The sequence below is a fragment of the Cheilinus undulatus genome, linkage group 21 (assembly GCF_018320785.1).
Source record: "Cheilinus undulatus linkage group 21, ASM1832078v1, whole genome shotgun sequence".
Taxonomy (NCBI): domain Eukaryota; kingdom Metazoa; phylum Chordata; class Actinopteri; order Labriformes; family Labridae; genus Cheilinus; species Cheilinus undulatus.
In genome coordinates this window covers 12,178,274-12,201,435 of record NC_054885.1, presented here as the reverse complement: position 1 = coordinate 12,201,435, position 23,162 = coordinate 12,178,274, and the positions used below count along the sequence as shown (strand labels likewise).

Here is a 23,162-nt window from a genome sequence, read left to right as displayed (position 1 = left end):
GATGAAAAACGAAGCAGAAGAACTCTGAGAAGACAAAACCTGACTTTAAAGAGCTGAAAAAAAAATTACTAACAAGAGAAATCATTAATCTCATATTAACACAAATGTAAATACAGGGACACAACAAAGACCAAAAGAGCAAATAAATGACTGGAAAATCCCAAGAATAAAGAACCTTTAAGAGACACAAAATGGTACAAAGACTTGAAATTAAACAAAACAAAAACAAATGATGTAAAATGATAACACACAAATCCAATGCAAGAACAACAAAGCACTAGACACTAATAACAATAAAACACTTCAAAGACACACAAATGACTAAAAATGGATGATGTTAAAGCACAAAGTGGACCAAAGAGCTCTGAAAAGATGCAAAATAACAACAGAAGAAGCAGCCATCTTGTCCTTATTTCATTCTCTGTGTCGTCCTCACACATGGGGCGAGTTTCTTGTCTCTGTTGTCTTTGCCCTCGGGTTTGTTGTTTCATAATCTGCCCATGACTTCAACAAGTTTTTTTTTTTCCGGACAGATTCGGTCTGAGATTTTGTACCTATACTTACCTTTCACTTGTGTCTGCTTGTGTGTGCTCAGCCTTCCCTAAAGTATGTGAAAGGAAGTCGTCAAATAAGTGGATTTTCATAATATCATCATCGTCCATCCGGCCTGATTTATTTCTCCATCTCTCTTCGTTACTGAGTGCTTTCAGCCAGAGGACTTCCACTCCTCCTGTACTCCACGTGTTCTTACGCTCTCTCCTCATTAATTCTTCTCTTTCTTTGTATATTTTAGTGTTCCCCTCTCCAGGGATGTACTGAGATTCAGACTGAGACATTGTGACGGAGAGGCCCTAAAATTATGTTGGAGCATGAATAAATGACTCAGTCCTCGTATGTCTAACTCTGATTATTAAGATTGCCAAGTCAGCGGTACACGTTACACCTGACACGGTGTAAGCTTCGGTGATATATTGTTAAGTTATGTAGCAGAGTTTGCTGCAGATTGATGTTATACATCAGGGGAGTCAAACTCAATCACAGCAGGGGCTGGATTCTGGATTCAGGACTAACCTGAGGGCCTAACAGGGTCACCTTTTAAACTATAAACTGTCAACCTTGCTTCACTGGTAATAAAAATATGAAAAAAAACTTAGCACTGATGAACGATTTTGACATTTCAAAAGTTAAAAAGATAAGTTTACAGGCTCACAATCGGAGAAAAGTAAATTTATTGGTTCAAAAAGCTCGAAAAGGTGACCCTGTTAGCCCCTCAGGTTAGTGCTGATTCCAGAATCCGGCCCCTGCTGTGCTTGAGTTTGACACCCCTGGTTTAAGAGGTCAAAATATGAAATAAAATTTGTAATGGCCCACTACCCCCATGTTATAACCATGTTAGGCATAATCACTGATATAAGGGATATGCCACACACACACACGATAGTCACCTAGGATGTAACGTTAAATGGCGTGTAAAATCACATTTGTGGCAGAGCTGCATAGGTGATTGGACCAAGCGGCAACATCCGGTCCTGAAAATGAAGCCAATGCGGAAGTGCAAAAAAAATGCAATACCGCGAGTGTCCACTTGAGGCTGGCTGCAGGAACACCGGAAGTTCCATCTGGACACATGTTAAACAGAAATAAACTGGTTTACAGCCTGATTCAATGAACAAAATGTATCTTAATAGCTAATGCCTTCATGTGCTCTCACTGTACGGGGGTTGAATTTTTTCGTACCACAATGGTTTAGATTATATTTGGGAAAAATCTCACTGCACACTGATTGGTGTGTCTCATTTGATTGACAGATAGCTTGACGGGCAGAAGCTAACGTTTCTGTCAACCAGAATGCTAGCTTGATAGCTCTTAGCTGGCGGGCCGTTAGGTTGATCCAAAGTTCGGTTAAGACCGTGATGACAATATGGAATCCGCCACGGATTGGCTTCAAGAGCCATTTGAGTCCGCCTTTTGTAAGCAGACGGCTGATGTCACACGGGGTTTGTCCAATTCTTTCTACAGTCTATGGATTGGACACATGACATAATTTATCACTGATGCTGTCTTTGCAGCAGAAACAGAGATTTGAAATGATACGTTTAGCTAACCAACAGTGCAGTCTTTAGCTAGTTGAGCCTACTTACCCTAACGTGCTTTCTAGATTTGACGTGCTATTTTTGAAGCTTGAGATTTCCACCGTTTCAGGTAGACACAGTAGGCCGTGCATTATGTGGCTGTTGTTCCTCGCCGTTTGAAAGGCAAAGAGTCTGGATGTTGGACCAGGGATGAACATGTTCCCCTGAAGGAGATGCAGGTATTACATGTTCAGCCATTATCTCCTACTGTTGATAGTTAAGGGGGAGGGGTCACTCCTCTGTTTACTCTGTGGTGCTGAGGATTTTACCTCACACTGCTGTAAGAGCTCAGCTGAGTGTAAAAAAATACTTAATGAAAATAAATTATAGACAAGTAAAAGTGGCGACCAGTGCATGCCCAATGTAACCGAGTAGAAGTACAGTTTTTAAATCAAAAATTTAATGGAGTAGGAGTAAAAAGTACTCTACTCAAAAACTACCCTCAGAATTAGGATTTAAAAAAAAAAAAAAAACCTACTCAAGTACATGTAACAGAGTAAATGTAAGGCGTTACTACCCACCTAAGGTCACAGTCAGCCACTCCATGAGTTACAAATATGAGTTACAGCTGAATCATGCAATGTATGGGAACACGATCCAGAAACGCTGCCGTCCTCTCTGGGCCAGAGCAAAATGGAAAACTGTTCTGTGGTCAGATGAATCAAAAATTAAAATGTTTTTTGGAAACTTTTGCTTTTATTTGAGTTTTAGGACCTAAAATAAAATAGACTTCATTCTCTAGTCTCTCAGGATACGTTGTTTCAGTGTCACATTCACCTCCTGGTCTGGTATGTTTGACTGCTGGAGATCGTTCCAGTATGTGATGTGCTATCTAGGTCACATCATTCCTCTTAATGTTCTTTTGAGGAATATTTTTCTTCATGTGAGTGATCTTCCACATTTTCAACCTGTGTTATGATGTTAAAAATCTAGCGGTGAGAGTCAGGCTTCAGTTATTACTACAACATTAATTGCAGAGTCTCTGCTGCAGCCAACCAGGACAGGCTTAGGTTGCAGTGTGATTTAATGGATGGAGACATTTTCTCCACTCTGAAATTGATTGTGTCCAACATCTTGAGGCTTGACACGAGTTCTGATCGTGTTTTTGGCGTCTGTGAAAGGTTACAGTTGTAACAGAGAAAAGTAAGTGATTGTTTGACTGATTTTATTTTTACTCATTTTGCTCCATCTCCTTTTTTCTTCTCCAACTTTCCTCCAATCCCTGCAATCCCTCCTCTCCCCTCAAACATCACACGATCCCCTCCTATCCCAATCCAGTGCACCCTCACTCTCTCCCTCCCTCTTCTTTCATCTCCCTCCCTCTCTCTTTCTCCCCTTCATCTCACCTCCAGCCAGTGAGAGCACCCTCCTCCTCCTCCTCCTCCTCTTCGAAACAGCCCGCCTGCTCCCGTCCACTTTCTCTCTCTCTCTCTCTCTCTCTCTCTCCCTCTCTCTTATCTATACCTCTCACTCTCTGCTGTCTCGTCTTTTATCTCTCTTTCTCTCTCTTTCTGTCTCTTTCCCTCTTTCCTGTCCTCCACTTTTTCTTCAGCAGCCAGAAGCTCGCGAGCATCGCCGCTGTTCCTTCGACCACTGAGGATCCAGAAGCACTTGGGACGAAGACTGTCACAGGAGGTGAGTGCCTACTGTCTGTGTGACGTTAACCTGTTCCCTTTTCTTTTAAAAGAGACATAAAGATGTGGCAGAGAGAAAACAGCTGTTCTGCAGTATTTGGAGAGTGACGTGACTGGAGAGTAAAAAGATGTGAAAGGGGAGAAACGGCACTGGATGAGGGTAACAATGATGGTGCATCAGGGGGAAAGTTGAAAGAAAAGCCTGGAAAAAGAAGGTATGAAGCTGTTTGATTTGTCTGCAGCAGCCAGAAAGAGTCAGAGAGAGTTCAGGGAGATGGAAAGAAAAGCAAAAATGGAAAAAAAAGGGCTTGAGAGTAAACAATTCAGAACATTAAAAATGAATCAGAGAGCAGCCAGAGGAGGAATATTTCAAATGAGAATGGGATGGTGATGTTTCCCTGCTGTGGCAGCTTGCATGCTTAGAAATGCAGCGGTGCCGTCCTCCCCCTCCTCTTCCATCCTCCTCCTCTCCCGTAAAAAATCCCATTCACAAACAGGACCTGAAAACAGGAGATGGTGATTGGTTCCCCGAGCGCTGTGTGCATGCTTGTACTTTTATTGTGAAAGAAAGAATGAGAAGGCGAGATGGATTGAGACAGAGTCGGAGGAAGGGAGAAAAGCCATTATATTACCATGCAGGTGATGCCGAGGCTGGAGCGAGGATGCATGCCTGTACATTATCTATATTACTCTATACAGGAATGTGGAGCCATGAGGGATGAATGATGCCCCTGTATTTTAATTTTTCAATCTATTTTGTCATTGGCATGACCCACACATGTGCAGCCACCACACCAGACTCAAACTCTTCTTTTTTTCTAACTCTTTCGCCGTCATTGCGTCATCTCCAATGCTGGTCCAGACTGCCAACGTCGCTGTCACAGTCCAACTGCCGCTGCAGCCCACTGAGATTAACAGCTGTCCAAAACAGTGATGCTCTCCTGACTCGCCCGTGCTGTCCAATTAGAAAAAGACATTTGTTTAAGGGGGGAGGGGGAGCAGTTAGGGCTTTAGAATCAGAGATGAGGTGAATTGGACAAAAAAATGACCAGAAATAATGCCAGAATTTGTGTTGCAGGAAGTAGATGCTGAGTGGTTTTATCAATGAGCCTCCAATACATTCATGACATACAGGATGTAATCCACAATCATCTGGGAAACCACCAATAAAAGCATTAAAGAAGAGCAGGACTTTTCAAAAAACTCTCAGAAGGTGATTGGGTGACACGTTCTGTCTGCCATATTCATTGTGCTGTAGGTATGCACAGTAGTAACCGAGCTCATCAGACAAAGGCTGCCATAGTTTATGAATGGCAGAGCTTGTTGGAGGATAAAACTCATGTCGAGGCCAGTCAGAAGTGTGGCTCCATACTTTTGTTGTAATAAAGAAATGTGCCCCAGTTCTGATAAAACTGCCAAAGCTACATCTGACAGCGATAGCCGCGGCATATACCGGCTTCCAGTACAACTAAACCCCACCGATATTTATTGCAAACTCATGCTGAAGTAGGTCAGGAGAAGAGTGAAAATATGTTTTCTGTCATGCCATGGCCAAGATCTAATAAAACTGCCACTATACCATAGCTACATCTGAGCTAGTCCCTATGTTGCCGCCAGCCATTGTATATACCGCCTTCCAGTACAACTAAACCCAGCTGGTAGTTCCTGCCTCATTCTTGTCAAATGGCACTGAATGGTCAGGTCCGTTTTCAGACCTGGCACAATTGTTTGAATTTGGGACTTTGTACAATGGATTTGCCTGATGACAGACATGGAATCTGTCAGTTTTTTTAATTCAGGATTTCTCGGTTTCTTTGGATACAAAGAGAAATCCTGAATAAAATATATATAGCTGTGAGATAGCTGTTCTGATTAGTGTTGTAGAACTTGAGAACAGCCTTGGTCTCAAGACCACGTTTTAAAAGACAGCATTGTGACTCATTCCTGTCTTGGTCTCGGGCTGGCCGGGCTCAGTGTTTTCTACTGAGACTTGTTGAGACCACCACTGATGCGCTATTCTTCATTAATGTGATAAAAGGAGAAACCCTTGATCAAACAACAAGTTGCGTAAAATTAAAGAGAGACTGCTATTTTACTGTTCAACCTTGTGATGATTTTCTAAAACTGATTTTAATGGTTCTGGTCTTGTCTTGATCTCGACCTGGAAAAGTCTTGATAGCGTCTTGGTCTTGGTGCACTCAGTCTTGGGTGGTCTTGACCACAACACTAGTCTAGTTTCAATATTTATTTTCCTATCCCTAGAACTGTGCATATTTTTTCCTTTTCAATCCATACCAAGTTCTTTTTTTTCCATGGTGAAGTTCATGTTAATATCTTTGATCAACCTATAAAAGCAGGTCTGTATCCAAACAGGAAGTACATTACCCTTAGTTTAAAGACAAGGGAAGATCCAAAATCACACAAAAACAGTTTTGAATAGAAAATAGTGGAATTTATAATTGTGATTAAAAGGATCTAATTAATTGTGATAAAATATTTTAATCTTTTGACCTCCCTATTACAAAGCCATCTTAAGAAGCATGGGTTCTATTTGAGATTATTTCCCTTATTCTGATAGACCATGAAGAGATGGACAAAAATGTAGGGAGATGAGACTGAAGGAATGACCTACAGTCAAAAGGTCAAGGTTGTAGTCCACTCTAGGATGCTGGTGCATCAAGAACTGTAGCCTCACGCTCTGGGCTTATCCGGCACGTCACGGTGCTGCTTTGAAAAACATTTTGAAGTGCTGTTTTTTTTTCTTTTAGGCTTTTTGCCTTTATCTGCCAGGAGAGCTTAAAAGAAACAATAATTGTGGGGAGAGAGTCACGGAAAATTGTATTTGAAGATGTGAATAGTGCGTCAGGAACTCTATGTATGGGTGCCTGCTAGGGCTGCACAACTAATTCAGTTCTGATTGGGATTACAATTTTAGCCTCCTAACAGTGTTAATTCTGGTAGATATTTTAAATCTAGCCTTAGTCATTACATTTGAAATCCTTTTTATTTACAATCACATTTTGGTCATATCTATCCTTTATAGTCTAAAGTACTGTTTCCATGGGACTAGTATTACCTAGGGACCTTGGATAATTCCCGTTGCGGTTCAGTTGATAACGTCCGTGACTCAGATCTTCTGGCAAGTCTTCCTCACAGGAAAAAGGTAGTCGACTAACATTGTAAGTCATAGATTTTAGTTGACAAAATTAACACTGTAATTACTGCAGTTACTGAGCATTTGTAAACGTTTTCTTCTTACATATGTTTGCTTAAGCGTGGATATTGAAGGCCATTTCTTTGGGGCACATGACCAAAAATACCTTGTCAGATAGTTGCCCAAGTAAAGCCATGGCACTTTTCAAAATGAACCTTAAGCCAACAAAAATCCTTAAAATGCATAAAAGATGCTGACTTATATTTGTGATTTTAATGTTGAATAAAATAATCAAGAGAATGATTTGGACCAATCATACAGCCCTAGATCCTGCTCTGCCGATTGGGCTAAACTTAAAAGTGTTGACTTTGTGAGTACTTCATCTGAGCACTTTGGCAACCCAGATTTTTTAATTTCGGCTTCGGAAGAGGAAGAGAAATCTTAAGTGGCGACCTAACTTAATGTTCTTGTAGGTCAAAGTAATAGTTTAGAAGTCATTTTTTCATAAATATAATGCCTCAAAAGTGAATGATACAATTTTAAACTGCAGAAACAATTACTAAAAGCAGTCATGAACGATCAAGACTGGATGAATGATTACAGGTTCAATGATATATAAAAAAGTTAGACAAAAGTGTCCTTGGGCAAACCATCAACCCTAATGTCTTCTGAAAGCATCAGCATCTCTAAGAGAGTAAATGAGATCAATTCTGAATGGGCAAAGCGGCACTTTGCATATCAGCCTCTTAACTCAATGAAGGAGTTTTACATTTGAACGTCTGGATGTGACATGAATTTTGTTTTGTTGAAAACAAGTAAGGCACTATATAGTTACAGTTCATTAACCATTAGCCCTTTTGTTAATCGGAATGGTCCCAGATGTCTGTTGGTGGGTTTTGTATCGTGAGGCATGACAACAACTTGACAGGCTGCATAAGGAAAATGTAATAATGTCAACCTCATCCTCATTAAACCAGATAATTTTCATGGCATGCGATGATTAAAAAAATCCTCAAAGCAATCCTTAAGGACAGCCATACTATAAGAATCAGCAGGGCTGAACGAAGGGTATATCAGTGTGTCATCTGCATATACATGAATCTGAAACTTGACCTGGGTTAGCATCACTTAAATACAGAAAGGAGACTCCAAGTATTGTGTTGGGTATTGTCTGATATTGTGAGGCATGAAGGCAAGTTGTCGGGCTTCATGAGAAATATACAGTAATGCCATTTAATTCCTTATTATATCAAGAATTAATGCAATATCTAATGCTAAAAACTACTGAAAGCAGTCCTTTAGGGCAGCCCTCACTAGACAATCAGTTGGACTGAATAAGGGATATAATCGTATGTCATCTGCATATATACGGAACAAAACTTTGAGCATCAATTAAACACAGTTAAGAGACTTAAAGAAGTATATAATCTGGAAAGAAATGTTACAAAATTGAGATTAGCAAAAAAGAAAGAAAGAAAAAGTTTAAAAAATGTACGTTTTTCAAGGTTGTACGGAAAACACGGAAATCAACATATTAAGAGTATTTGGTATTGTGAGGCATGACAGAAAGTTGTTAAGCTGCGTGAGGAAACCACAATCATGTCAATCCTTTCCTCATTAAGCTGGAGAAACTCCAGTGTTCTCTGAGCTATCCTTAAGGGCAGCAACACCATATGAATCATCAGGCTAAGAGGAAGATATAACTGTGTATCATCTGCATATCGCCAAAACCATTTAATGTCAAAGGGTAAGCTGCATCAAGAAAAGAGTATCAGAGATTTCAATTTAATTTGGAACATATAAGAAGACTTAAGAAGGCAGAGAGAGGGAACAGGATGAAGGCAGTTTTAGCCAGGCTCATTTTAAAGAGAAGCCCAGGCTTAAGTGGCCAATATAGATCAAATAAACATTTTCCATAATGGCATTTATGAAACCATCTACTCACCTCTTCGAACTTCACCTGCTGCCCCCTGCACCCTCAAACCCCCCGTATAATCCATTCCAATAAACTTTACAACCACTTCCCCATTAGATATAAAAGTCAGGCGTGATGCATGGTAGCATATCGTTCCCTGATTTCATGGGATTTCACGATTTAATGAGCAAGGGGCTCTGTGGAGTGTGAAATACCCAGGTGTGATATAATGCTCCTCCAGGACAAGACCTCACAGAGAGAGCGAGGGACATTTGTGCGTGCGAGGAGACAATTGGTTTTGTGTATCTGTGTATCCATGTGCCTGGAAAGGGAAGATGAGAAAAAGGACAGACAGGAGGAGGTGTGGATGGGGGGAACGTGAGAAGGACAAAGGGAGAGAGGGAGGAAATTGAATGTGTGCAGCGCTGATGCTGATGTGTTTAGGGAAGCTCTGGGAGAATTTTAGGCTTGTTTCTAAATCATTTTGACACAGTAATGCGGACTGTAAAAAGAAAAAAAAAAAAGAGTACCAAAACAAAGTCAAACTCAATACTTGTTTGTAATGGCAATTTGTGGTTTGAGTTGTCCTAGTAAGCACTCTTTTTAACTGCAGGAGAAACCCATGTGCCTTTCAACGCTTGTTTGTGGTCGCTCAATAGCGCTCATAGATCCCAGCGCAGTGCTTCCCACACTGACGGATTATCTGCTCTTGTTTCCCATGTTGTATTTTGTTCAGAGGCAGCCAGCCAATATTGTTTCCAACACATCTGTTGGACAAAATTGGTATCTTTATGTGAAAATTGCCAAAACGAAATGAGAAATCAAACATTTGGAGCTCACATTTTTGAGCAAGATTTTAAATCAACAAACCCTGCTTCCAAATACATTTAAATAAAATGTTCCTTAGTATTCAACATTACATTATGGCTTTGGCCCATTATAGAGTGAATGATCCAGACCATTAAAGACCATGCTTAATTGTCCTCAGTCTTAATGATAAGCACAAATGAGGCATGTAGTCATCAGCGTTCGTGCTACTATCAATTAAAACCTCATTTAAAATGGTTAAAATCACTTAAGATGTAATTAGGGAACTGTAAAGAACCAATTAGTTTGATTCTTTATCCATCCAGTGGCACTGATATAGAATGAAACTAAATCTTGAGCTACGGCTAAGTGCTAACTGGTGCTAACATGCTAAATGCTAACATGCTCATTATGACTAAGGGAATTTGCATTTTTGGGGCAGATAAAACTTCTTAAAGTCTTCATCATCGCTTTAATATGGTAGATGATGTTTAGTTTTACTATGAAGGTTGATGGGAATGTTGTTAGCTTATGGCATAGTAGCTATTAATGGAAATACATTATTCTACATACATGTCCAAACAAAACAAAAGTAGTTCATTTAATAGTTAAAATGAAAAAAAAATTGTTGTAGTTGTTCTGGATTCTTCGCAAATTCATATTCATATGTAGCTTAGGAGTAAAAATAATTCACTCAAGGTGGCAACAAAGTTTATTTTATTATTTTGTATCTTTTGCTTTCCTCAAAATAAGATTAGTTTTATAACATTATGTTTCATATTGTTTTATTTTATATTGTATCATATCTAATTGTATTCAGTTAGCATCTTATTTATTTCGTATTGCGTCATATTCTGTTCAAATCATTCTGTTCTGTATTACATCATATTACCCTGACACACCAGATGGAGTTGTTTCACACATTCATCTGGAAAACCTTCCATAGACTTTGAAAACAAAAACCTCGGAGGTTGATTGGATGAATGTTCTGTCTGTCACATCTTTACGGGCCAATCAGAGCAACAAAACACTTGACGTAGCCTCTAACGAGGAGTAAACTCCACAGAGAGCTGCATACATGTCGGTACATGACTTTTGTCATTTTTGAAAAGAAAATAACTCAATGCTGTTCTTTGTTCTTCTTTAAACAAAGAAATGTCGTCAAGTTCTGCAATATGATACATTCAACGTTTCATATTGCATTACATCGTATCATTAATGTTTCTTACTATATCATATAACACATGTTGTATGGTAACATATGGCATTATATGGTTTCATATCGTTAGCATTGCGTTGCATCATGACACAGCATATCGCATCGTATTGTATGTAATGTACTGCAATGAATTATATCATACAGAATTTTCTTATCATATATAAGTTCAGATCATATATCATACCAGAGCATTTTGTATAATACCCTTTTGGCATTACATTATATCAAATCCTGTCAGACTGAACTGAAATGTATCATATCATATCATATATCATATTGTATGGTATTGTGATGTTTTGTATTGTACCCTGTTGTAATGTAATGTGTTTCATAAAAATCATATCATATCATAATGTATCATGTCATGTCATTTTAGGATGTTTTGTATTATGTTATATTATTATAATACTATGCACCATATCGTAATGCATCTTATGTTACATATCATATCATGTTGTAATGTTCTGTATCATATACTGTATCATATAGTATTGTAATGCTTTGCATCATCTTATCTCATATTGCATTGTAATTTTTCGTATTGTATCGTATTGATTCATTATGTTTCATTTATCCTATCATATCATATCATACTGTAATGTTTTATAGCATATCATTTTGTTTCCTAATGTTTAAATCCTATTATAAAGTTTCATATAGTATCATATCATATAACTTTATGGTAATGTTTCATATTTTATCAAAATAATTTGCAGTGTCTTATATCATATAATATTGTATCCTAAAGTTTCACATCATTTTGTACCATATCTTATCATGTTGTTTCACATCACATCATTCTGTTTCATATTGTATGGTATCATATCATACCATGTGGTCATGTTTCGTATTGTATGATACTTTGTATCGTTCTATATCATAAGATGTTGTATCCTAATGTTTCATATTATTTTGTACCACATCTTATCATGCTGTTTCATATCATATCGTATTGTTTAATATTGTATTTTAATGTTTTGTGTTGTATTGTATCATGTCGTATTGTAATGTTCATATAGTGTTGTATTGTAGTGTTTCACATCATACTGTATTGAGACTCTCCACTCCAAACTGCACCCATACAGTTGATATACTGTATTCAACCGTGACAATCATCATTTAACTTTTAAGCATGTATTTTTGTCATCACCTATGATTACCCTTAATTATGACAGATGGAAAAGCAGGACTTGGTTAATGTAATCTGAAGAGTGATGAAGAGCAAATAAGCTGTTGGTCTGCTGCAACAGATGGGGCACTCAAAATTAAACTGTTATAAATGAGTCAAGAGTATGAGTCCCATATGAAACTAAAGTCAGAGCTGACTTTTGTCGAGTAATCTGTTTCTACATCTGCTGTAGAGAGAATAACTGTTAATGTGTCCTTCTTTGTGCGCTGCTGAAGTGTCAGTGCTTTGTATGCTTTGTCCATCATCTCCAGATGCCCTCTGGTTGTTTTCTTTTCTTCTCTCCTCTTCATCGTTGGTTCTCGTGAGTGAGTAGGATGGAAGCTGGCTAGTGGGTGGACTGGATAGGGGTAGGTAGTTTAACTGGGAAAGATGGAAGGATGGACGTTGCGTGGGCTTCTACGTGCAGATGGGTGGAAGGGTCAGTCAATGTAAGCATACTCCTTATGTGGGCAAACATCAATGAAAAGTTGCGCCCTTGGAAAAAGAAACTATTTTGTTGGTTTCCTTTCTTTTCATCGTGGTTGTCTTCTTCTTGGCTTTCATCACGGTTGTCTTTTTCCTCTCTGCTCTGGACTTTTAGTTCCCTACTCTTCCTATTTTGTCCAAACCTGCCTGTCAGCGTTAATCTTTGCCCCCATTTTCCTCCCGTCCTCCACCACCTGTGTGCTGATTTGTAACTGTTAGATAAGTTGTGACTGCTGAGCATATGGTCAGTGCGGTTTCGCCACCACTTAAGGGGTTGTGTGGATAATTAAAACACTGTTCCCATCCAAGTCGCAAAAGTTGTTTCGAGACATTCAGGCACATTTTGTCTCAGCCGGCACAATTAACCCAGTGATCCGGACTCTCGTTAAAAGATGTTAATTAAACGCAGATTTGATTAAAGACAGAAAGAAGAAGAAGTGGGGGGTAAGTAAGAAGATAATGTAGCTCTACTGCCTGATATGAATACAAATAGTATAGTTTTGATGCATCATCATCCTACAGGCAAAGTCATCGCAGAAACTAAAAACCCAACTTTTACTAATAAAATCTGATAGAAATAATCTATCCAAGTACACACAGGGCACAGATTAAATTAATTTCTCCCTCCACTTCCTCCCGATACCCAATCACATCTCTACAACACCCGTTTAAGATGCCCCTGATATCTTACTGTGCACAAACAGAAGGCTGCAATTGGCTGTCAGCCTCCTTCAAGGCAGCCATGACAAGTCCTCGTCCCCAAGGTCAAGGACAGATGTTGTAGGAAGCAGCCGGCATCTGGAGAGCAATCTGTGGAAAACGTGCCCGGCACTGCCTGTTCAGGACTTATTACTGTGTGAATAAGGGTTTGTTTTCCAGCAGTGGCTTTATGTTGTTTGTGTGGGTGGAAACAAAACCACCTGCTAATATGAAATTCTGAGGATGAAACGACTCTAATTAAATATACATGTGATTAGTTTAACTAATAGTTGCATAAATTATGGAATAATACAATAAGTGTAATGCAAAATTAAAAAGATAACAAATATTATGGTGTTATTCTGCTTCATTAGGACTTCATTGAAGTTATAATTGCATTTTCAAAATATAACTTTAAATTTTGATAGCATCCTAGTAAAAAATATCCATGCCTGTTTTGGTAAAGAAAGAGAGATAGAAGTCCAAGGCACCCAATACTGTGTGATTTCTTGATTTTGTGTTTGCAAAATTTGCAAGCACATTCACGTGCAATGTTTAGACTGGACAAATACACTGACAGCCTTGAGTGCAAATGAGTTAAGAAAACAGGGGCAGAGAGGAAGACAAGGATGATGGAGGAGAAGAAAGCATGGATGGAGAGCAGGATTAGAATTACGGAGGAGATGAAAGCAGGGGCAGTGAGCAAGGTAAGGATGATGGAGGATACAAAAGCATGTACAGGCGGCAAAATGAGGATGATGGAGAACAAGAAAGCAAAAGATAGACAGCAAGATCAAGAGAAGAAAGCAGGGACAGAGAACAAGATAAGGATGATGGAGGGGAAGAAAACTGGGACATAAAGCATGATAAGGATGATGGAGAAGAATTAAGCAGGGACAGACAGCAAAACGTGGATGATGGAGGACAAGAAAGCAGAGATAGAGAGCAAGAAGAGGAGAAGAAAATAGGGATACAGAGAAAGATGATGGAGGAAAAGAAAGCAGGTATAGAGAGCAAGACAAGGACAACAAAGAAGGAGAAGAAAGTAGGGATGAGGTTTTCATTAGGGTTGTGAAGACCTTTCCTAAAGAGAGGGAGACCATATTTTCAGAATGGCCTATAAAGATGCAGATAGACCAATTAATCAGCTAGGGATCAAACCCACAACCTCTCTGAGATGATCAGCTGTACTCCTGAGTCACAGTTACACCAGTAAAAACAAAAAACAAACAAGAAAGTAGTGAGCTGAAAAAGTACTTGTCCCCTCCCAGAACTCTTTTCTTTCTTTTTGTTTCAATTAAGCCCATTGGAGGCCTCTTTAAGGTCATGCCACAGCATCTGGATGGGATTTCAGTCCTGACTTTGACAAGGCCACTCCAAAACCTTCAATTTGCTTGTTTTTTTTTAAGGCAATCAGAGGTGGACTTGCTGGTGATTTTGGGATCATTGTCCTGTTGCATAACCTAAGTGTGTTACAGCTTGAGTTAACAAACTGATAGGTGGACATTCTCCTGCAGGATTTTCTGGTAGAGAGCAGACTACATGGTTCCAGTCCTGTTTGGCTGTTGGTCACACTTTGCAAAAAGTTCAACTTTTGTCTCGTCAGTCCACAGAATATTTCCCCAAAAGTCTTGGGGATCATCAGGATGCTTTTGGCAAATGTGAGATGAGGCTTTGTGTTCTTTTTAGTCAGCAGTGGTTTTGGCATTTGAACTCTCTCATGGATGCCATTTTTGCCTCATTTTTGAATCATGAACACTGACCTTAACTGAGTCAATGGAGCCCTGCAGGCCTTTAAATATTGCTCTGGGTTCTTTTGAGACCTTGTGGATGAGTCATCAATTTACTCTTGGAGCCTTTTTGGTGGGCCGGATATTCCTGGGAAGGGTCACCACTGTTCAGAGTTTTCCCTTTTTGTGGATAATGGTGCTCACTGTGGTTCCCTGGAGTCCCAAACCCTTGGGAATGGCTTTGTAGCCCTTTCCAGACTAAAAGATGAGTACTACTGTAGATTTACTGACCATTTCAAAAGTCAGACATTGTATTGTAAAGTGTGTATTCTAAAGTATTTAAGTACCAGTCATCATCACTCTGAACGCATTTTGTTTAAAGATGTCGCCGCTCATTGAGCCTGCTCTTTTCTCAAGTTTTCTCGCTGTACCTTCCCTCACTTCTCTGCTCACACCTCCATGCACACTAATTAGCAGCTTAACTTTTCTCAAATGTTCTTCCTGCAAAGCACTTCTGTCCTTAAGGGACAACTCGGGTCCAAAGGTTGTTGGAGCTATTTGAAGGGTTGGTCGCCTTTTCTAAGGACAGCTTTGACGTTGAAGTTTGAATATTTTTAGCCCAGTGAAAAAAAAAAAAAAAAAAAAAAAAAAGTCCACTCTAACTTTAGGCTGTCACAGAGGTCAGCGCAGTGCAACACGAGTAAGCCCACTTCCAATTAGAAAACCCACGACCTCTTTAATGAGATCATTAACAAGCTCACGGTCAGATGGGACAGAGAGGCAGCAAAAACGGATTGAGACTTTTCTTATTTTAGTGCTTTTTTTTTAGAAAGGAAAAATTAAAGAGGGTGATGATGTGACCCAATTATCAAAGCCACTTAAAGCCTCCATCTTTGGGGAACAAAGGCCAGGTATAGACTTACACTTTGTTTTTAAGCAGCAACCCTAGGTTAAATGTTTACTCAGCCAAATAAGGTAAGGCTGTGGTTGGCTGTAGCCATGTGACTCTGTAACTGGGTCTTATTTAAGATATCTTAGGTGGCTAAATGTGTAATAAGAATAGTTTTGTTATTGCCAGACACCATCATGATTTCCCTGCATGATTAAACGGAACAACAGCACAGTTGGTTTGGTGATATCCTTGGAGGATATTTCCCGAGTCTTGCAGAGAAGCACGTCACACCTTATCTGTTTGGCTTGGTGGATTTGAACTCGAGTGTTTGCTGAGTTGGTGTGGTTCATTTGTGCTAGGTTGAAAGCTGTCAATCGAACTCTGGTGAGGACTGAACAAGCAGACCGAGACTGCTCAAAAAGTTTAGTCTCAGTCCGCTCATGTTCATTCTGGTGTGGTTGTTTTTCAACTCAGGAAGCTTTGAGCTTTTATGGATTAAAGCAGCCACCGTAGCTGGTGGGGAATGTGTGAAAACCCACGAGTGTACCTGAAGGAGCCAACTCAAACTTCATCACAGGAGCTTCGAATCTCTCCAGTTTAAACAGTAGGATTAAGAGCTGAACAATATCAGAAAAATCTGTCCTATTTCTGCAATATATATTGACCTTTTTTTTATATAAATAGCAAAATATACCTGATGAATGCAATGACTTTTATGTTCATGAATGGAATTTTGAATCCATTGCTTATTTAGGTTTTAAATCACTTTTGGATTCCTTCTTTCATCACAGCCGTCTGATAGCAGCTCTGACACACTGAGGAGGAGGGAGGTGGAGATGGAGCGAGATGTTTCCTGGCTTGTGATCATTTCTAACCATTATCGAAGTTATGTTTAGTCTACATCAGTGGTTCTCAACGTTGGGGTCGGGACCCCCTTGGGGGTCGCGAGACACTGAAAGGGGGTCGCCAGATGCCTTTAAGCAACTAAGAATGTTTTTTTTGCACAATTTGAGCCAATTTTGCTTCTTTTTACTCTTTTTTGGCACTTAATACCAAATTTGCCAAGTTTTAACCTGTTTTCTTCAATTTTTCTTGCCAATTTTTGCCCCTTTTAAAACATTTCAAAATTCAAAAGAGAGATTCAAAAGAGAATTGGGATATCCCTTCACCTGACGTGAACACAAAAACCAAAATAAGGGCTAAGGGGTAGAACCGGGATCGGCCCTGAAACAGTACGTGTACACTCCTGGTTTGCACTTCTTTTTTCTTTTTGAAGATTATTTTTGGGCTTTTTATGCCTTTATCGACAGCGGGGGACAGTGGACAGAATCGGAAACAGGGAAGAAAGAGTTGGGGGGAGACCTGTGGGATAGTGCCACAGGCCGGAGTCAAACCCGGGCTGACCGTGTACATGGGGCGCACCTTAAACCACTAGGCCACCTGCACCTCTGGTTTGCATTTTTTCAAAGTAAAGGGCTGGTTTAGCATATGGAGAACTATGCTTGTACAGAATGCTTTTGTTCTGAAGGCACTTGTAGGGACCATTTGCACTGGCAACAGTATTAACATGCACCATAATGAGGTGCTGCTGATAGCCGGAATACGCTCACATCCACTTGACTAAGCGTCTGCCTCGACAATCAGACAGGCGAATCTGTGATGGCACCAGTGGTTTAAAGATTTTATTTCCAGAGACAGACATTGACTGTTATCATGTTTGGTAGGATAAAACAGTAACACCAATAACCAGCAATATCGGCGCCATTTATCAGCCAGACTGATAACTGGTTGACCCCTAATTCACTGTGCTCGATTTTCAGACTTCTGATGGCGATATAAGAAAAGACTTTCACATAGATTAATTTGCGAAACAAGAAAATGTGCCTTTGAGTTCCACCAAACAATACAGAAGAGGCAGCATGATGTGCTTCAAGTCATGTGACATGTCCTGCAATCTGACTTTTGCACATGTGCATACTGCGTTTGGAAAATGATTGACTGATTGGTCCTATGCTGATTGTATCTTTTGTTGGGACCAGTAGAGACACTGGAACTGGAACAGAACTGACTCAGCACAGCTGCATCCTTCCCCCGTTTTTAAACTCAGGCTTTTTATTCATATTCCTCACAGTTCAAATTCAAAAAGACATTTCCAAAAAATGGAGCACAAATTTAAATTCTTCACCTGTTCTCTGTCCCTGTTGCAAATGTAATATTTTCAAAGCAGGATTATTGAAAGCGAAGGAAATTTGAGCTCCCAGCACAACAGAAGTGCTTCAAAGCTCCTTGGTGGCCTATATGCACTGAAGAGTTATCTCCACACAGCTCCAACTAATGTGGAGCAACGAATGGTCAGGCTGAATTGTAAATAGTGATCGACAGCTCATTTTAATAGCAGAGATGAGGCTGGGATGGAATGTGTGGCCGTGTAAAGCAGCATTCATTGAGAACAATATCCATCAATCATGTGTGATTGTAATGTATCCTGATGCTCATCCTGCACCTCAGGAACAAAGAGGAACTGCTGCAGGAGAGCGTTCCTTCCATCTTTGCTGCTTCCTCTGATAGTACTCCCCTTTCGTCTGACCTTCATTTCCAATTCCCTGACTCTACATTTAATTTAATCCACAATCCTTATCCCATCACCCACACCCTTTTTTTCCCTGCTTCGCTGCTTGGTTTTCATGCAGAAACGATCTCAACAGAGTGTGGGACCAGTCGTTCTGAAACATCCTTGATTTGGAGTCTGCAGAGCTTTAAAAATGTTCAGTCTGACCTGGAGGTGACCTTTTACTCAGAACCGGTGTTTTAACATCACAACTTCACACCTTTCTCCCAGATTCACTGCATGTCTCTCCTGAACACAGAGGTGTGAAGGTTCAAAGCCGATAACCGGTGGGAGAAAAGATGTTCATACAAGGGGCTTGTTGTAAATTCAGCAAAATATTCATGCGTACGATTTTATAACATAGAAAAAGACTGTTGAGCGTTATCTAGTGCAGACCTCTACAATGGGTCCACCTTGAGCATGGGGCAGGAAGAGATGTACTAACTCTTGTTGGGTTTTTCCTAAGCTTGTGTGGGTTATTTCAAATTTTATCCCCCTTGCCATAACCCTGACCTTCAGGGTTTGTTTGCCTAACCCTAACCTCTTTTTTAGAGGCATTGTAGTGGTCTGCAGCCAAACGCCCAGAGGTCTGCAGCCAGCGTATCTAAGGATGGTCTGCATATTATGCTCTAGGAGCTGGACAAAATATGGATACTGCAATATATCGCTCCCCTGTTGTGTTATTTTGTAGAAAATATGATGCTATTGTAAACAGATTTAACTGTTAGTTTGACCTGCCATCTTACTTCATATAACATAACCAAGGTACTGTCATCAGACTTAAAAAAAGAAAAAAAAAAAAAAAGATAGCAAAGATGAAGTTTGATAGACCATAGCTCTCAGATGCCCCTCACTCAGACTGTTACTGTGATGCATCTGTCAAAAGGGAAATACACACTTAAACTTTCAAAATAAACTGGATTACATTTTCAGCTATGTTAGGCTAAGGCAAAGATACCAAACATTAAAAGTTAAAAAAAACTGACCGATAAAACCTGATTACAATGCTGAGTAAACAGTCAGGTTGTTAACTTTAAATGAAGGCAGTGACATCGGCTAACAACAGACTGTACTGAGATGAACTGTTTTATGGTTTTATATCATTGCAGTGTTAGGGCGGCGGGGTAATTCCCCCCTCAAGACCGGCGATGTCCCTGCTTAAATAGAACCAAGCCAAAAGAGAGACAGATAAACAGCTTTCTAATGGTCTAAGCCAAATATTCAGTCACACAAAGATCTGGGTGTTTTCACATGTTTACATAACCTTATTCTAACATATCTAGTGTGTTAAGCATGAAGTTTAGATTTCACTTCACAGGGATTAAAATGAAAATAAGTGGAATTTTAAAATATCTAAAAAGGGTGAGATTAATTGCAATTAACAATAGAAATACTGAGATTACTCACAATTAAAAACTTTAATCTTTTGACAGCCCTAATCTTATCCAATCCTATCAATTGATTTATTTGCAGCAGCCACTAATGTTATCATGTGTACTTCAATGAGCTGCTAAAGAAACGTAGTGAGACTTAGGTGTTGACTGGTGAAACAGTAAGCAGAGTAGAGGCTATGATGGAGGATGGTGCACTGAAACAGCAGGCAGAAAGAAGCTTATCTTCTGCATCAACTGAACAGAATCCTGAAGTTTCCTGCACATCTGTGCAGAGGTGCCGGCGTGTTTCCAAGATCTTTAGATGTTCAGCTGTGAAACAAGCAGAAAACGACGTCTAAGGCCCCATCCACACGGAGACGAAAACAATATATTGCCGTTTGGTTTTGAAGTTTTCTGTAAAGACGGGATCGTTTCAGGAAATATCCGTGTAAGCATGGAACTGCTGAAAACAACTGAAAACACTGTAGTGCATATGCCAAGCCTGTATTTCTGCCATGAAAATGCACCAAAAGAGGGAAGAAGATCACAGCAAACTGACACAAACTTTCTTCTAGTTGCCCTTCTGGTTGTTCTCCGTGTTGGATATAAGAACATGGTGTATGCATTTTGTGGTGGTAGTAAAGGAGCGTCGGATTTTGCTGTAAAAGCCATAACGAGCTCAGTAGCTTCTGCAGCACAAACACAACCCTGTAATCAACCATTGTTGTTTGGCTGGCCGTCCACACAAAGACGAAATGGTAGTCGTTTACGAATTTGTGCACTCTGGGACCCGTTTTCAAAAAGGATTGTTTACAGTCATCCAAAACGCCGTTTCTGTGTTGATGGAACGCCGATATGACAAAAACTTTTGCGTATACTCCTCAATTTGTCTCCGTGTGTGACCACAGCTGTTGCTTTTTTGATGCTTGCAGTGCACACAGCCTAGTTGTCATAGAGGTGTACAGGATTGTGTGGTTTCATTCACTTTTCCCCTCAAGCTCTGACTCCATTTCACCGTCTCAGTCTTTTTGGCTTTATGAATGATGGCCAGGACCTTCTCTTTATATAAATGTGCATATTTCATCCTCCTGCCCCCACCCATTTTTCCATCCTGCTCTCTCTCCCCGCTTTGAAGACGGTTGCTTCCAGCCCCTGGCGAACCAGCCTGAGGCCAGTCCTTAACGCTGGAGTGGACTGAGTGTGAGAATGAATGTGAGAGGGAGCGTGTGCGAGTTGTGCATGCCCCTCTGTGAGTGGGATCTGTCGAGAGTGTGCTTATACTGCTGTAACTGTTGAGGTTGTATGCTGCAAGGTCGACGGAGCATTCTTCCTTTAAGAACTGCAGGAGTTGCTGTCAGTGTCAGGGAGGGTGTGAGCTGCTGCTGCTGACCAGGCATCACTGCTGGGGTTAAAGGGAAGCAGGGCAGCGCACACAAACTGTGAGAAAATGGCATTCATGTGCACAAGCATGCATGCATGCGAGCCAATGTTTAATAATGCGAATACACATCAAATGCATGTACATGCAGCAAGCCACCAGCAATGACAAACATGTAGTAATGAATGCATGAGCTTTGATGTGTGGATATTTCTTCTATGTACTCCACTAAACGCATCATTATCCATCTGAGAGTCTATAATTAGAAAGCAACCACCAGCCAACGCAAGCGCAGAGCTGACAAGTCATGTGTCAACATGCAAACCACTACTAATGGTGCACAAAATGAGGTGTACGAACAACGCTCTTTAGAATGACTGCTACTAAGAAGCAGCAGAAGAAAGAGTAGATCGGCAGTGCACCTTCTCTGACACGCATTCTGCCTTGTGGACCCAAGGTCAAACCTCTTCTCTTCAAAAGAAACAAATCTTTGGACAATGTAGGCAAATGTCCCCAGACGGCCGACTTTATGTCCACTGAATTTACCAAGTCGTCCAACTGTGACTACCCCCCCCTCCTTACTGCCTCTTTTTTCTTTACTGCGCCCCCATCTCTTTCCCTGCCGCTCCTCTTCCCTCTCGCATCACAGACGTGGTCTGGAATACAAATTGTGTTTTCCCTCCTTTATTTGGGTAGCCTATAATGCGTCAGGCCGGAGGAGAATGGGAAACAGGAGTGAATTTGTTTCTCCCAAAAGCATAGGGGAGGCAACAATTGAGTGCAAAGCTGCTCGACAGACAAAAAAGGAATGAGGACAAAGAGAGGTAGGGATGGAGACTGAATGAGAGGGTCGGAATATGCAGGGATGAATGGAAGATAAAGGAATAGGGACAAAAGGAATGAAGACAAAAGGTAAATGTGATAACAGAGGGTATACTTGAGATATATTCGATAACAAGGGCTGTTGAATAGTCTTCAAAGATGAGCTTCATTGTTTGTTCAGCCATGATAGAGAGAGCTTTCTCCTCAATGGTGCCCAGAAACTCCATTATGCTGCAGTCTGGGGTCGTTTATTGTCAGTGAGATCCACAGAACAAGAGACCATTTCATATTATCCTGAGTCATTAGATTCCATGTTTAGATCAAAGCTATTGATCAGCGGAGCTTTGACTTTTCCCTGTAAGATAATACAACAAACAAGTCCCGGCCTGGGTCGACTTAGAGGGGCACGTCTGATGCAGCTCTCACTTTGACATGAAGGACAACCAGAAGAAGTGTCCTGAGTCCAAACTCAACATTTCCTTTAGAAGTGTCAGCAATAAGTTTTTAAGAGAAAGCCTCAGGTGCTCAGATGTTAAAAATAAAATCAAAGTGATATTTTTAAAACTGCAATTCTCCAAGTGTCCACTTGAGTCCACTTGAATGAGGTTCTCTATTACAGTGATTCTCAAGGTGGGGGTCACGAGACAATTAGAAGGAGTCTCCAGATGCCTTAAAAAAAACTAAGAATACTTTATTTATTTAAACATTTGCCACTTTATACCAATTTGCCAAATTTTACCCTTTATCAACACTTTCCTACCAACCCCAACCGACCAACTGACCCCTTATTGCCACTATAAACCACTTTATATGCCCATTTTAACCACATTTCATTATTATTTATACCCATTTTTGCCACTTTAACCCAGTTTTTCTTTCCATTTCACCAAATTTTACACTCATTGTTTCCACTTTAAAACCATTTTGGCCATGTTTTATGCCCATTTTGTCACTGTAAACCAAGTTAGGTCACTTTTTAATGCCCTTTTACTACTTTTTATGCCAATTTTTTGCCACTTTAAACCAGATTTGGTCACCTTTTAATTTCTTTTAAATACTTTTTTCCCCCATTTTTGCCACTTTTAACCCATTTTGGCCACTTCTCATTCCCCTTGATATACCTTTTGCCACTTTAAACCAAATTT

At 40.1% G+C, this 23,162-nt stretch overlaps 1 protein-coding gene across 1 annotated transcript in view; it reads left to right on the top strand.

The window, feature by feature from the left end:
- The first annotated feature begins 3,627 nt into the window (after positions 1-3,627).
- The window catches only part of pvalb6 (parvalbumin 6), an 85,648-nt gene continuing 66,113 nt past the window's right edge, over positions 3,628-23,162 (top strand). Inside the window, exon 1 of the mRNA XM_041777665.1 lies at positions 3,628-3,767. The gene's annotated coding sequence lies outside the window, so the exon portion shown is untranslated. The remainder of the gene's footprint in view (positions 3,768-23,162) is intronic.